General features: G+C 41.5%; 2 protein-coding genes across 2 annotated transcripts in view; one reads left to right on the forward strand and one right to left on the reverse strand.

The window, feature by feature from the left end:
• aven (apoptosis, caspase activation inhibitor) overlaps positions 1–14,743 on the reverse strand; it is a 235,900-nt gene that overhangs the window by 151,985 nt on the left and 69,172 nt on the right. The window lies entirely within an intron of this gene.
• Positions 10,458–14,743, forward strand: part of chrm5b (cholinergic receptor, muscarinic 5b) — an 84,586-nt gene continuing 80,300 nt past the window's right edge. The window contains exon 1 of the mRNA XM_028822232.2: positions 10,458–11,308. The gene's annotated coding sequence lies outside the window, so the exon portion shown is untranslated. The remainder of the gene's footprint in view (positions 11,309–14,743) is intronic.

A 14,743-nucleotide genomic window follows, 5' to 3' on the forward strand; every position in this document is an offset into this window, starting at 1 on the left:
ACGTTTACTGGAAGAACCCAAAACAAACGCACAATGGTAAATAGATTACGCCCCTTCAAATACCTTCATAAAATAGACAGACCATATTGTCCACACCTTCTCAACCATTCTCAAGTCCAGTTACCCATTTTTCTTTTCTTTTTAGTTTCAGATCACAGTACAGCCAGAGTCAGCAGTGTAGCCCTTTTCTTAGTTGATATTTTAAAAAGCCTGTGGCCATATTTTTATTTTGAATGGATAAAGCTTTATTGTAAAATGTCAATGTATAAAACTGTCCATTGAAGACACGTTTATTAAAGCACCAACACCATAGCATGTCAACTGGACCAAATATACTTGTACAGTTAGAGCAGACATATGACTGGTGACTATCTTGTAATGTCAATAGCTGCTTGATCACGACTTCGAAAAATCGTGAAGTGTATGCTCGGCATAACATTCCCATTTACAATTATTTGCTTAGCAGACACTTTTATCCAAAGTGACTTACAAAAATAAAAATCAACATAATCGAGAAACATCAGTCTGGTGACTGTCAGGACAAAGGAGGAAAAGGAGACAAAATTGACTACTACAAGTGAAAAGCTCAGAACAAAATACTTGCAAGTTACAATTCCCATATTCACAAAACCTAACAGCTAATAGAAGTTAGATTGAAATTCACCACACAAGAGGGTCTTCAAACACTTATTAATCACAGTGAGGGAGTCAGAATTTCAAATGAAGATGGGCAGCTTTAATTTGATGCCACACAGGGGTGGCATACCAGGTGCTGTTCATCAGCAGACCTGAGTAGTAGAGAATGAGCATATACCCCATACGTGTCTCTATATCTATAAGTGCTGACCTATTGAATACTCTGTAGGTGAGCATCAAGGATTTGGAGTTAACACATGCTGCTACACGAAGCCAGGCTGGTTATTTGAAGGGAGGAGTGACATGTGCTCACCTTGGCTGGTGGAACACCAGACATGCAGCTGCATTCTGAACTTGGCGGCCAGCACAGAAATATTTAAAACTGCAGTGAGAGGTTCACTTGCCAACTGCAGGCTAAGACGGTCTAAAGGAGTGACCTAGAGAAAGACGGTAAAAATGGTTAGCCCTCACTAAACATTTGCAGTAATCCAAAGTGAATAAATAACCCATAATTTTCCAAGCTGATAACACTGCAACGCTGTCCCTGATTGAGGATTCTTAACTTACTTACTTGCTGGATCTCATGCGCTAGTGAAGAGCTCATAATAAGGGATGTGTGCTAAATGACACAGGACTGTGAAAAAAGGGGCTGGAGTTCATTTGGTAAGTGTGTCAACTTTGAGAAAAGAAACCTTCTGTGCTTAGGACAGGCATAAAGGAAGAACCACAGAAAAGTGGACTTGTGGGCAGGCCATGCAGGAAAGAAGGAGAGCTACCCCAAAAGAGCAAATACTGGAGTCCAGCCAGTTAGGGGAGGCTCTGATCAGGACTCTGTAGGGATTAATTGCTCTCTTATTGCTTCAATCCTTTAAATTAAAGCAAAGGGTTAAAACATGAATCACAACAGTTAAACAATAAAATGAAATTATGTAAAGCATTGCTTTTGTGTGTCATCTTGCAGGATGTCGTGGTGCTTTGTAAGAATTAGACACAAAATGGCACAAATGCCGACTGCCCTGGTAATCCAAGCCAGCCATTTCCACCTCAGTGTTACTGTTGAAGCTGACTTTTAGCAGGTCGTCCATCAAGGTCACAAAATGAATCATTCCTGCTCCTGCACAACTCAGGGTGGTTTTCATTTTAGCAGTTCGCTACACACAAGGGTACATCTGTTCTCGCTACCAACACAAAATACACACTTCACAAGAATTCTTATATCAGCTTCAAGGTAATAAGTTACAGCCAGATGATAGAATCTTATTTTAAAAAATAAAATATGATATATTACCAAGTAGAATTAAATATTTATACCCTGTGACAGATAGGGGGCGCTGTCGTCCCCTTAAACCCTCAGACCAGACGCCAGATAAAAGTCCAAAATTAATTTATTATAATAATAAATGTGCACAAAGCACCCTCCACTCCACAATACTCAATAATAAATAAACAATACACAATCCTCCACTCCCAGACGCTTAGTCACCCTGCCTCCCAACTCAGCTCGTCTGTCTAGGATTTCCCACAGTCCTTTATAGTCCATGACCTGGAAGTGCTTCTGAGCCCTCAGTCTATGTGATTATCCAGCACTTCCGGGTCAGGTAAAAACTTCTCTTTTTCTTCAGACTGGAAGTATATCATTTCTTACGTTCCCGTGACTTGTAAATACTTCCGGGCTATACGGAAAGTATAAATCCATGGGCCTCCTTGCAGTGACTCCTGGCGGCCCTCATGGTACCCAGCAGGGCTGTGCATTAAAAGTCCACTGTCCATAATTCTCCGCTGGCATTCGGGGCACCTCCATGCTGCAAGGAGGGCTCCATCTGGCGGCCTGGGGGTATTGGCCGGGATGAATGGCCAGCCATATCTCACAACCCTTACAAAAAAAGTTCTCCACCATGAGCTCCAGCCCAGCCCTGTGTCCCAATCCTCACAGCTGCCCTTGCAGCAGCTAAACACCTGACAACACATTTATAGGACACAGGACACCAGCTAAGTGCTACAAACAGGACCCACGCAACTTGGCAATAAATGCTTGATGCTTTGCAGACTTATAGAAACATCATAAGTTTACAAAAAAATAAATAAATAAATGTTAATAATGTAGCAGAGTGCAGTGTCATCATGTGAGGCTCATAAGGATTGAAGCTGCTTTTGTGGCTACTTTTATGTCTCGCTGTCCTGACAAGGATCATAAGGAAAACGGGTAATTTACTAAGAGTGCAATAGCAAGTGAAGTAAAAGAGCAGGCAAGAGGCAGGCAAGTCAAAGGCAGGCTTGTTTTATTATTTTGGACGTGTCTGAAGGGCAGCGGCTGGGTACCGTTTATATCACAGTACTTAGAATGAAAAGCCAGTTGGGCACCTTGTACACTCACTAGGAAAAGAGGAATTGTTGCTGTATGAAGTCAGGATCTGCACACCTTGTCTACTTTTTTTTTTCTCCTTACGAGATTCACCAATATGTATACAGTACAGAGGTGGCCGGAATGATTTTAATTACATCTCACCGCTTTGGGCATTATGTGTCAAACTGGCAGGCATGTAAGATGGAGACCAATCATGGGACGCAATCATGTTGGGTATCGAGGATCTTTAAACTTGGGCTTTTGAAGGGTTGTAATAAAAGGAAAATCACAGTTATGAGTTATTTTTCATTTTCTTTAAGGAGTAGATCGTAGCATTCAACAACAGTCAGGGATCTCGGGTTTAAGAGTGAATAGGACAGAATCAGACGTAAAATGATACTTTTAGGGCACAGAAGAAGCATTTAGAAAAACTGCTCTGAGTGCACATGTAGATCAAAGTGACGACTAATGGGACTGAGGAGAAAAAACACTACACTGTGAAGGGTCTGGCTGCAAGTTTCACTGATAAAGGTAACTATATAATGTAGAAGTGAATAAAAAAAATACTATCTGTATAATGCTGTAGCGTGGCACAGCACATCTGGAATAACGATGCAAAAATTAGTACTGTACTGTAAATCTAACCACCAGACGTTTAAAATCAAACATCAGCTTTTGACTTCAAGCAAGACCTTTTTTTAAACAAAAAATGTAATTACATTCGAATAGCAACATTTGATCTGACAGCCCTAATGGAGAGACCGTGTCAATTACACTTACATGGTGAACAGACCAGAATCTGAACCAAGCCTCCTGCAACCATGAGGTGGCAGCACTGATTCAAGACAAAAAACAGCACAAGTGAAGACAAGAATGTGGCAACGCATGAAAAGGATCAGGTATCAAAGTCAGAGATGCTACAACACTATGGAATTATGACAGAAGTGACAGCATAATAAGGGAAAGCCTAGGGAGTCCACACCTAAACAGTGTCTTCAGAACCCTTCACTTTTTTATACTATGTTATGTTCTGGTGCTTGTGCTAAAATCTTCTGAATTCATTTATCCCTCATCAAACAACACTCAAAGGCCAGCATGACAGGATTTTAAGAATTTTAGCAGATTTATTAAAAATAAAAAAACAAAATGTCACACTGACACAAGCATTCAGCCCCTTTGCTATGAGACTTGATGTTTGCTCTAGTGTATCCCATTCTATTGGTCATCGTCGAGACGTTTCTACACTTTGTGGTCAACTTATCTGGTTGCAAATGATTAGGAAAGGCACACACCTGTCTGTAGATAGTTCCACAGTTGAGCAAAGACCAAGCCTTGAGGATGTAGGAATTGCCTGCAGAGCTTAGAGACAGGAGTGTGCATATCTGGAGAAAGTTCCCAAGAACAAAGTGGCGTCCATAATTCTTAAATGTTAAAAAGTTTTAAACAACCACAGCACTTCCTAGAGCTGGCTGCCCAGACAAACTAAGCTGGAGTAGAAGAGCCATGTTTAGAGAAGTAGCCAACCCGATTGTCACTCTCGCTGAGACCCAGAGAGCCTGTGTGGAGATGTGAGAAACTTTCAGAAAGACAAGCACCACTGTAACAGTCCACCAATCTGGGCTAAATGGCAGAGTGGGCAAACAACACATGAAAGCTTGAAAGCTGACTTGCAGTTTGCAAAAGGCACCTAAAGGACTCTTGGACTGTGAGAAACAAGATTCTGTGATCGGGTGAAATGGAGACTGAACCTGTCTGGGCTCCATTCTTAGTGTCTACATCTGGTGGAAACCAAGCACTACTCATCACCTACACAATGCCATTCCAGTGAGGTGGCAGCATCATGCTGTGGGACTGGGGACTGGAAGTGTAGCCAGAGTCCAGGAAAAGTTGAAGACAACAAAGTACAAAGACAACCATAATGAAGGCCTGACCCATAGAACTCTGGACCTCAGGCTGAGCAGAAGGTTCACCTTCCAACAGGACACAGCAAAGACAACACAGGATTGGCTTAGGGGAAAGTCGGAGAATGTTCTTGAGCCTGGACTTGAATCTTATTGAACATCTCTGGGGAGACCTGAAAATAGCATCCACTGGCGGTCTCCATACATCCTGACAGAGCTTGAGATGATCTGTAGAAGAGCATGGCAGAAAATCTCCAAATCCTAATGTGTAAAGCTTATTGTGTCAGGCCCAAGAAGACTCCAGGCTGGAATCACTACCCAAGGTGCTTCAATGAAGTACTGAGTAAAGGATCTGAATATACATGTTAACAAGAGAGTTCAGTGTTTTACTTTAAATAAAATTGCAAAATTTGTATGACGAGGTGAGGTCCGTGGCAGGGCAAACTAAAAAAAACCAAAAAAACTGTGGTAAGCTCAGGGGGCAGCTGCGGGGTGTTAGTGAGGTGGTCATTGGATCATGCATTCATTTGCAGACGTGCATGGCCCAGCTGATTGCTTAATTAAGCCCCTGAACTCACCAATATTTAGGAGCAGCTGAGTAGTAGGGGAGGAGAAGTTGGAGGATAAGAACAAAGGGAGCTTCAAGGCAAGCTCAGTGGTGCTAGCAAGCAAGCGTAGGGAAGGAGAGGAGGCAGAGTGCTTGGGCCGCTGAAAAGGAGGGAAGGCAATGCTGCTCCGAGGGGTGTCCCCTAAGCTTTAGAGTAAGAGCAGGGACTCCAGGTACGGCATAAGGGATGATGAAGGTTCAGCTAGATGCATCTCGCCAAAGCCGAAGAGGGCAGGCATGATGAGAGGGACTGCAGCTGTCAGAGCCACCTACACCTGAGCGGACCTACCAGGGTAAGCTAGGGAGACAGAGAGCCACTCTTACCTTGCTGATGAGACTCCCCTGATGCCCTGGAGCATTCCAAAGGGATTTAAAAGTATGTACTGGCTGCTTTAAGCCTCCAAAAATACACTGATTTCTTATGGACTATATAATAATTTATTCTGCTTTTGTTTTAATAAATTTGCACGGTGCACTTTGACTTTTCAAAACTGTTATCTCTCACTTATTGCTGTGAACTACTAGGGCGTCATGTGGGCAGTGTAATGGTGGATAAGCCACCCGGATGTTGACCCCAGACAATTTGTTATTTGACAAAAAGTGAAATACGTCGGAAGACTTTCCAATGAAAGGTTCTATAAAACCAGAAAGAAATGTTGATTTCAACTGCATACTAAGTGAAGGTCCTATGAAAAGATGTAGAAAGAAATTTCCACTGAGCAGGGTATCATCTTCATTATATGAGAACAAGCTGCTGGCCAGATCAGATGCTGTGTCTCTGGATGTGTTCTTTATAAAAGTGCTGTCAACACGTAATGAGGATTTGATTCAATTATAAAATCAATTATTGCATCATTGTTCTAGGACATGCATTTGATATTCCAGAGGTTATAAAATTCGAATTCCCCTTCCCAAGCACCTCCCCTGGTATTTTCACAGACGCATCTCTGTCAACAAAACACCTTAGCATTCGTTATCAAAATAAAGGAGTCGCAAGATGAAGCAGCACATTTAGCTGATAAAAGCCAAGTTTATGTAATGGGGGCTGCATTGTGTTTGCTAAATGAAGATTTCATACTTACTAAAAAGAGACAAAACATAAAGAATGAAGGGTACCATTGATCAATGAGGAAACAGGAGCCATCTCTTAAGGGAACTTTACACAATCCACACAGAGCACATCTGATTTACAGAAAATATCAGTTCCATTTTAATAGATGCCTGCAATTATTCAATTTGCATTGCAAAAAAAAAAAAGCCCACCTACACATCAGGCCCACACATTGTGCACTTTTGCCTTTTTTTTCCTTTCTCCTAAACATTCAGCCATCTTTACTTCCTTCACTCAGGTGCACTATGTAAATCTAAAACCAATTTCTTTATTCAGGAACTGCTCAAACAAAATTAGCCTTCAAGTAGGAATGCTAACCTGAAAATGTACACATCACTCATTAGACACAAGAGGCACAGATACTGAAGAGGATGTGGACTTCACTTTACTCGAACTTTAACTGCCAATTCTATGGCGGTCAAGGAAGTTTTAGCTGCAAAAAATCGCTTATTTCTGTTATGAGAAAGCCAAGAAAAAGAAAAGGAAACTAAATTAAAGGACGTGACCCCAAAGAACAAACAAAGAATCCATTCTATCTTCAATCAAACTTGAATGTAATACAAGGAATTTAAAGTTGAAGAGGGAAAACACGGTCTGAAAAGGTATATAAGAACATAAAAAGCAACACAAATATTTTGAATTATCCACAACTTCGGATGACTCTGAAGTGCTCTGTGGCCTGTCGTATAACAACAGCTGAACAACTGATGCTCTGAATGACATCACGCAGCAAAATATGTGAAGGACATGATGTGAAATACATGTAACTACTAGCTGTGTTACCTGCCTTCACCTGGGATATTTCATAATACAATGAGTGCAAGTTATAGTGCCATCGGTTACATTGGTATATCAGAAGTACTATGTAACTAACTAAGTTCTTTTCTGTATACACTGAGTGCATTAACAAGCACACACAAAACTGGTATAAGGAGAGTAACCCGGTTAAGGCAGAAAGCCGGTTTCTTAACACTATGAATGCAAGGTACAAGTAAACTCATATGTCATTGAGCCTGTCGAGACACAACATATGATATACTTCACGCCTGAGTGTACAGCCACTACAGCTTACTGGCGATCTTGGCTGCAGCATCTCAGGTACCTACTAGAGTGCTGCCATCTAGTGGACAGCCACATATTTTTTGTTTTTTTGGGTGGCAACAGCCTGTGGAAAACAATGTTATAAACAGACCCTTCCCTTCATAGTTATATCGTCACTAAATGATATAAAGCTACTGGTGTTCGGAAACAACTAGAGTTACTACAAGATGAGTATTTTGATGACAAAATCAGTAACTGAGATAGTGTCACTCAAGTGGATGATGCAGAAACTGTAGGCTTTGGTGCTGATGGAGAATGCTGCCCTGAAGGTGCTTCTTCATCACAAGGAACCCTACTTATCACGACTGTCAGGACAGCACTATATGAACATTCTGCCACCCACTGAGCACAAACAGTCACCAACTAATAGATGTGTTGTGGGCAACAAACGTGAACAGCATCAAGGAAAGCGTTATGTTTATGGCAATTGTTCTTCTAAGCTTGCACTCTGCGACCGACCGACCGAATCTTTTTATTAGATCTTAAAACAAACTTTATTCAATCAACTAACAAAAATAATACATAAGTTTAATATATCGACCAGAGCTACAATTCAAATATTATTATATTTTTGCACATACCTTTTACCCCCTACATACTGTATTATTAAACACAAAGTTTAACACCACATCTCGTTACTCCCTCCCTTGCATGCTCTTCCTGCTTCATATAAAAATTCCTATGACCCCAACGAAATATGCTGAACCAAACAATTTTCTAAATGTGACACACATCACTGCTTTGCTTTAATTACTAGTTTAATGTATATTTAATATACAGAAGAAATCAAAATAAGAAAGCATGGCAATTAAACAAAGCTGAAGATGACATCAACTGCATGTTAGAAACACAATTTACTGCAGCCACCAAAATCCCACCTTCATTTCCAATCACCAATTCCCATCATCTAAAGAACACAACACTTCCCCACAGCCCAGATCCTATCATTAATCAGTTCAGAATATGCCAAGTTCACTTTCCATTGGCTTTTCACCCATACTTTAAACATTAGTAAAGTGTCAGCTGCTAGTTTTGCCTGCCCTAATAAATAAATGCCAAGTAAGCACCTGTTTTGTAAGAACCTTAGAGTCCATTTAACCAAAAACAAACATATTTATTGTAAATTCCAATTCAAGTTTCCTAAAAAAGAATCTGAATACTTACACACACACACCAGAATTACACATTGGATGGCGCCCCAGGCAGGATGGAACAGGGACCTCTATGTGGGAGAGACTACAACTTTAGAGTATTTTCTCCCCTATCACGTTAGATGGCAGCATCCCTGGGCATGGATACCCACAAAGCAAGCTGGGAACTGAAGTCACGGTGTGCAACCCTGCTGGGTTCTATGGGTGCTGTGGGGGTTTATAATCCCTATTTTAGGAGACATCCACCTGACCCAGAAGTGCTTCTGGGTCTGAAATAAAAGAAGCCACTCCACCTCATCTGGGCAAGTTGCTGTCGGAAGTTGAGGACATGCAAAGCTCATCTTGAGGAAGGGAGGAGAAAAGAGAGACAGAGAGAAGGGAGAAGAGTTGTTGGTGTTATGTATAACGAATATAAATAACGCCTTTGCAAGGTATTTGTATTTCATACATCTTTTATTTTATTCTGGCACTTGTGCCACTGTGGTTGTGTCTGGGATTTAGGGTGCTGCAAAGCCCCCTACAGACCATAACCCCAAACCACGGGTTTGGCACTGTGGTTTACTGCCTTTCCTCAGATCTCAAGATCGTCGGCACAAGAAGCCATTATGTCACTTCCGGCTTCAGGGACTTGGACTCGACACTTCTGCCTAGGAAACTCTGGACAGAATACAACTGCTGCCATATAGCAGTCAACACACCTGCGCCTGCAAAGACGCATTTCATTCGGAAAACTCCTTTTGTCAAACTTAATTTTTCTCCTCCAATTATATAGGGTTTGAGGTACCCCTAATCTTTATTTTACCCTATCTTTCATATTTATAATACTGTATATAAAAGCCCATACTTCAGCTATTGTCATGAAGGCTCATCAACACCTTAGATGTCAGAGGAAAGCTCAGACTGCAGCATCCTCACTGGCTCCCTAACATCCTGGCAGAGCATTTGGCTCCAGACTGTAAAGCACTGCATACACAACCAGCAGCAATTCCTTTTAAAAATTATATGAAAAACAGGATAGAAAAAGCTTAAAAGTATTGTGGAGAAGCATCATGGTGCAGTGGTTGGCTCTGATGCTTCATGAATCCAACTCCCTGGGTTCAAATCCAGAAGACCAGTGTGGCGGGTTTTCAGAGATTTCAAACTGGGAGTGAGTGAGTGCCCCCCTGAGTGCCTATGTGTCACCATGTCCAGGCTCCAAAGTGCTGCCAGAGGAGGCTCAAGCAACCCACACCACGACCCTGAATTTAACTCGGTGGGCTTGAGTGCGTTCTGTTAATTATATTTTTAGACCACCTTCATTTTTTTGCCTCTGAATATTCAAACACTTTCTAAATGACATTCAATTTTATTATTTTTTTAGGCACATATTAAAAAAGAACTCCCTGCCCAAGTCCCATATGAGGAGCTCAGCAAAACCATCAGCATTTGCTTGAAATTTGTTTCTCCATTAAAAGGCAGATCTGGTCTCGGCACGCCTGTGGTCCCTTATCTGCGGCTGCCAGCTGAAACTACTGCTCCGATGTTCGAGAACACAAAGAGCTAGACATAAATGAACAGGCGACACAAAAGCAACATCAGATGTCTCCGATATGGACTGCTTACCTAAAGCTGTTCAAACAGCGGTGTGCCAGTGAGGAGTTGTCTTATCATCTGTCCCTCTTTGTCTTTACCGGACCCTGCTGCCTGTCACATGGCTGTAATTAAAGGGCTGAATATGTATGAAAAGCGTCATGGTGTCACTTCAGCGCTTACTTTAAGCAGCTCCTATCAGCAGGTTCTGAGATGCCGCTCTTTGGCCCCCTCCTCTCTGCTTCAGGTTTTCTTTCCTTTTTTTTTTTTTCTTCACTCCTACCCTTTAATGCGTTGCAAGCTCACTGCCCTGAAACCTGATGAGCCATTCAGCCCTATGGGAATTTCTCCCTCTTGCGTGCAAGTGTTGCATCTGTGTCTGCCAGCAGCATCGCAAGAAGACAAGGAGCTTGCTAACCATCCGCAGCCAGCCTGCCCCTGAACAAATGCGAAGAAAGTTCACTCCAATCCACCATGCAGTGCCTGTGCCGGAGTGACAACTACACTGAGGAAGAGGATGGAAAAGCTCTGCTTGCAAGACCCTATCACGAACCTGTAAGGCATCCCATGCACGGGCACAAGTCTAAGGGCATTTCAAAGCAACTTGGAACACTTATCTTGTAGTTTTTCTATGCCGGTCACCACTGTGGAAGCAGGGGAAAAGTAGGCATCGCCTCTCGGCTCACCTTACACCCTGGAGTGACTTCAAGAGAAGGTCTAACTAAAGAGCCATAAACTCCACAGGCACTGACAGCAAACTTGCTTTTGGATTTTCTTTTCTTTTTTTTTTCCTGTGGACATCCACATAAAACAGATGTCAAAGGGGTCTGTGTGCTGCCGTGCAGACATCTCTCACAAGGACAGCAACATCGCAGCATTTCACCAGCTGTAAGTATGTCGTTTGTTTTTTAAACCATGCATGCTTTGAATTTAATTAGCCGAACCTGACCACATGAAGGTGCCAGAAAAACAAAAAAAGAAAATAAAAGAACACAACCAGAGCTCCTTCCCTATTGATCTTTAAGTGTGATTCCAAAAGACACAAGCATGTGAGTGGAGCAGAGCACCAGAAAACCATTCACAATCACAATGAGCTTGAAAAGTCTGCTTTTGTCCTTTATGAATGCCGAGGGCTAACACTTCACTCCCTTTTAAACAATGATTTCCAAACAAAAAGATGTCCAACCAGATAAGAAAAGGAACAAAAAAATTAATCTGTAGCTCATGTTCAGTTTTCTATAGCTATCAGGAACAGCGGCTTTGCCAAGAACCCATCGCCAGCTAGAAAGAAATCCAAGACACACGTCTTTAATTTTTTTTTTTTTGCCGTCAGATGGATAAGCTTGAATGTAATCCAAAATAATAATATACGGTAACCGGGGAGTCACAAAGTATGGGCATAAACTGGCCAGGCATGAACGCCTACGTTAGTATATAGAGATTTGTGTCAGGCAGCTTCAACTTCTCAAATTTGACTGCAGGTGAAATTAAGATCAGCATCAGCAGGAGAAGAGAAACGGCGCTGCCTTCCAGCGACCCAAAAACCTGACTCCTGCCACACTGGGGTCCTAGCTTTCTCCTGCTCACCCACAACTTCAATTTTTCTTTTCCACCATCGGCTCTGGGTCACTAAGGCTGCCTCCCATAAGCCTCGTTCCTACCTGGTTAAAATGAAATGCTCTTGATAGTGTTTCAAATGACGACATTGCGTTTAAGTACAAGATCTCAAAGATAAATGAGGAGAGACAGAGAACTTCTGCAGATGTAACACAATATGGAATGAGAATGCATGATCCAAAGGAGAATCACTGCTAAAAACAGGGTTGTGTCAGCCGAAAGGTGAAAAAGGACATGAAGAAGGGGAGCTTTGAATGACTGTGTTATCCAAGTAAGAAAAGCCAAGCTGTGAGAGGAAGAGGCGCATAGCAAGAGGGGCTGTCAAGCCATGTCAACATATTGTTATGGCTTAAGAATATTAACACGTTATTACAAGTTATAGCATTCAAGCGTTTAATTATTAATGGAATCTGATCAAGTAGAGATGAGCTTTCTCGACAAGACCCAAAATGTGCTCACTTCAGGCTGTCAGTTATGGTCATTCCAAGAAATTTAAAGCTGCGAACAGAATCCCCTCTGATGTCAATGGCAGAGCGGTCTGCCTTCTGCTTTCTGAGGTCTATGATCAGCTCCTTGATTTTGCTAACAGTAAGGGTGAAATTGTTGTATCTGGCAAACAATGAGTCAGCAGGTGGACGTCTTCAGAATTTACCCAGATTGCACAATATTTGAGGTAAGGAAGATAGAAGGTAGCACTACTCACTAATCAAGGTGCTGGAGAGCTAGTGATCAGCAAATGCAAGCGAGAACTTCATGTGTACTCTTCACCTTAAAAAAAGGACAAGTATCTGTGTGTGCATCTGTGTGTTAATGCTGAAAACGTCAAACGGAGCGTAACTGCCGGGTTGATAGAAATCTGCTTATCCACATTAATAAAAGGACAAGTATCTGTGTTTCCAACCATATATATATATATATATATATATATATATATATATATATAAACACACACACACAGAAACATAAACAAACAAAACAAAATGTGTAAGACGTGAAGGGTCTGAATACTTTTCTAGATATGTATATTCTAGATATATATATCTCTATTATAATAAAAAAAATCCTGGGACGAGAGAGAGATACTTTCACATCCCGCGAGATGAGACTTTGTGCCAAGAGATTTAACCACACCCAGGGCCGGAAATAAAAGACAAAGAGTAGATGACAAAGTAGAGCATTGTAAAGAATTCAAAAACGTTGGCGCGATACACGTGCAGAGCAGGTTAGAGATTATGAAAGTACAAAAATTCCAAAAAAATGACAGTAAAGATCGCATTAGCGCAAACAAACAGAAATTATTACTCTGTGAAATAACGGAACAGTGAAAAGAAATCGAATATATTGTTCAGATTTAAACTTTTAAGTCACAGACTTGTAGATCGTCTAATTTGTGTTGTCATCAGGGAAAAGTAGTGTTTATTCCTAATGAAGAGGCATATCCGTGAGAATTAAAAGATTTGTTGTTTGGTGAAAGTGAAATCCATATATGCGAGCAACAGTGATGAGAAGTGGCTGGCACGTAGCGCAGGCCGGGGGGGGATGGTGAGCGAAGCCCCCTAGTATATCTTTAATAAAAGGACACACATCACTTTGTCTGTCTGGTTGCTATGTCTCTGTTATATGCCATTTGGTATGTAATTCATAAAAGCAGTGCAATATCTGTGATGCAGATATGCATTACTACATTCCAATTGGATTGTGCATAGCAAATGTTAAATGTTGAATACTTCTAACAGAGTGGAACTGGCAGAAGTCAGCTGATCCTCATTAATTAAAGTACCTCTGTGTTCATCCAGTTGCTGTATCTCTCACTGTAATATGCCATTTAGTATGGGATTTGAAAGAGCAGTGTTATTGTTTGTGATGCACCATCTGTTGGAATGAAAAATGCAATACATTTTATGACTACATCCATTACACAACACATTTCAGTGGATGGTGAAATACATATCTTAATACTGAATATGTCCAACAGAGAGAAAGTAGAGGATGGACAGTAATCTGCTTATCCACCTTACTAAAGAGAAAAATGTCTGTGTGCCTATCTTGTTGCTGTCTCTGACTGTTATACAACATTTGGTATGGGATTCATAAGAGCAGTGGTAATGTTTGTGATGTGCCACCTGTTGGAATGAAAAATGCAATTCATGTTATTATTAAATGCATTACAAAATACATTCCAAATGATGGTGTGCTGCTAACCTTACAGCAAAAAATGCTAAGGTCTATGTTTATTACTTAGATTTCAACCCATTTTACATACATAAAGAAAATAAAGATGAAACTGCTTGTGTATAGTCTGCAAGATGTTATACACTCTGTGCGTGTATGTGTGTAAGTGGGCCAACAGGGGGACCTCCAGCTCCCCAAACACACAACACAAATGCTGCACTCAACAAGAAGATTTTATTCTGTTTCGTAGGAAACTCTTACTGGCAAGTGTTTTCCATAACACAACCACAGTGTAGTGAAAGCATAACAACTCTCTGTTTTCTTCTTTCTCTGTGTCTGCCTCCTCCGCTCCTCACACAAGCTTCATCCTCCTCCTCCTCCCAACTTTGGCTCCCAGAATTGAGGCAGGCCGCTCCTTTTATGTAATCCCCAGAAGTACTTCCGGTGTCCTGAAGCTGTGGTTCGGAGGCAATTCCGGGTGATGCTGGAACCTGACCAAGTAGGGCTCGACAGTCCCTCCTGCACTCCCTGGCA

Source organism: Erpetoichthys calabaricus, chromosome 16 (assembly GCF_900747795.2).
Source record: "Erpetoichthys calabaricus chromosome 16, fErpCal1.3, whole genome shotgun sequence".
NCBI classification, from domain to species: Eukaryota; Metazoa; Chordata; class Cladistia; order Polypteriformes; family Polypteridae; genus Erpetoichthys; species Erpetoichthys calabaricus.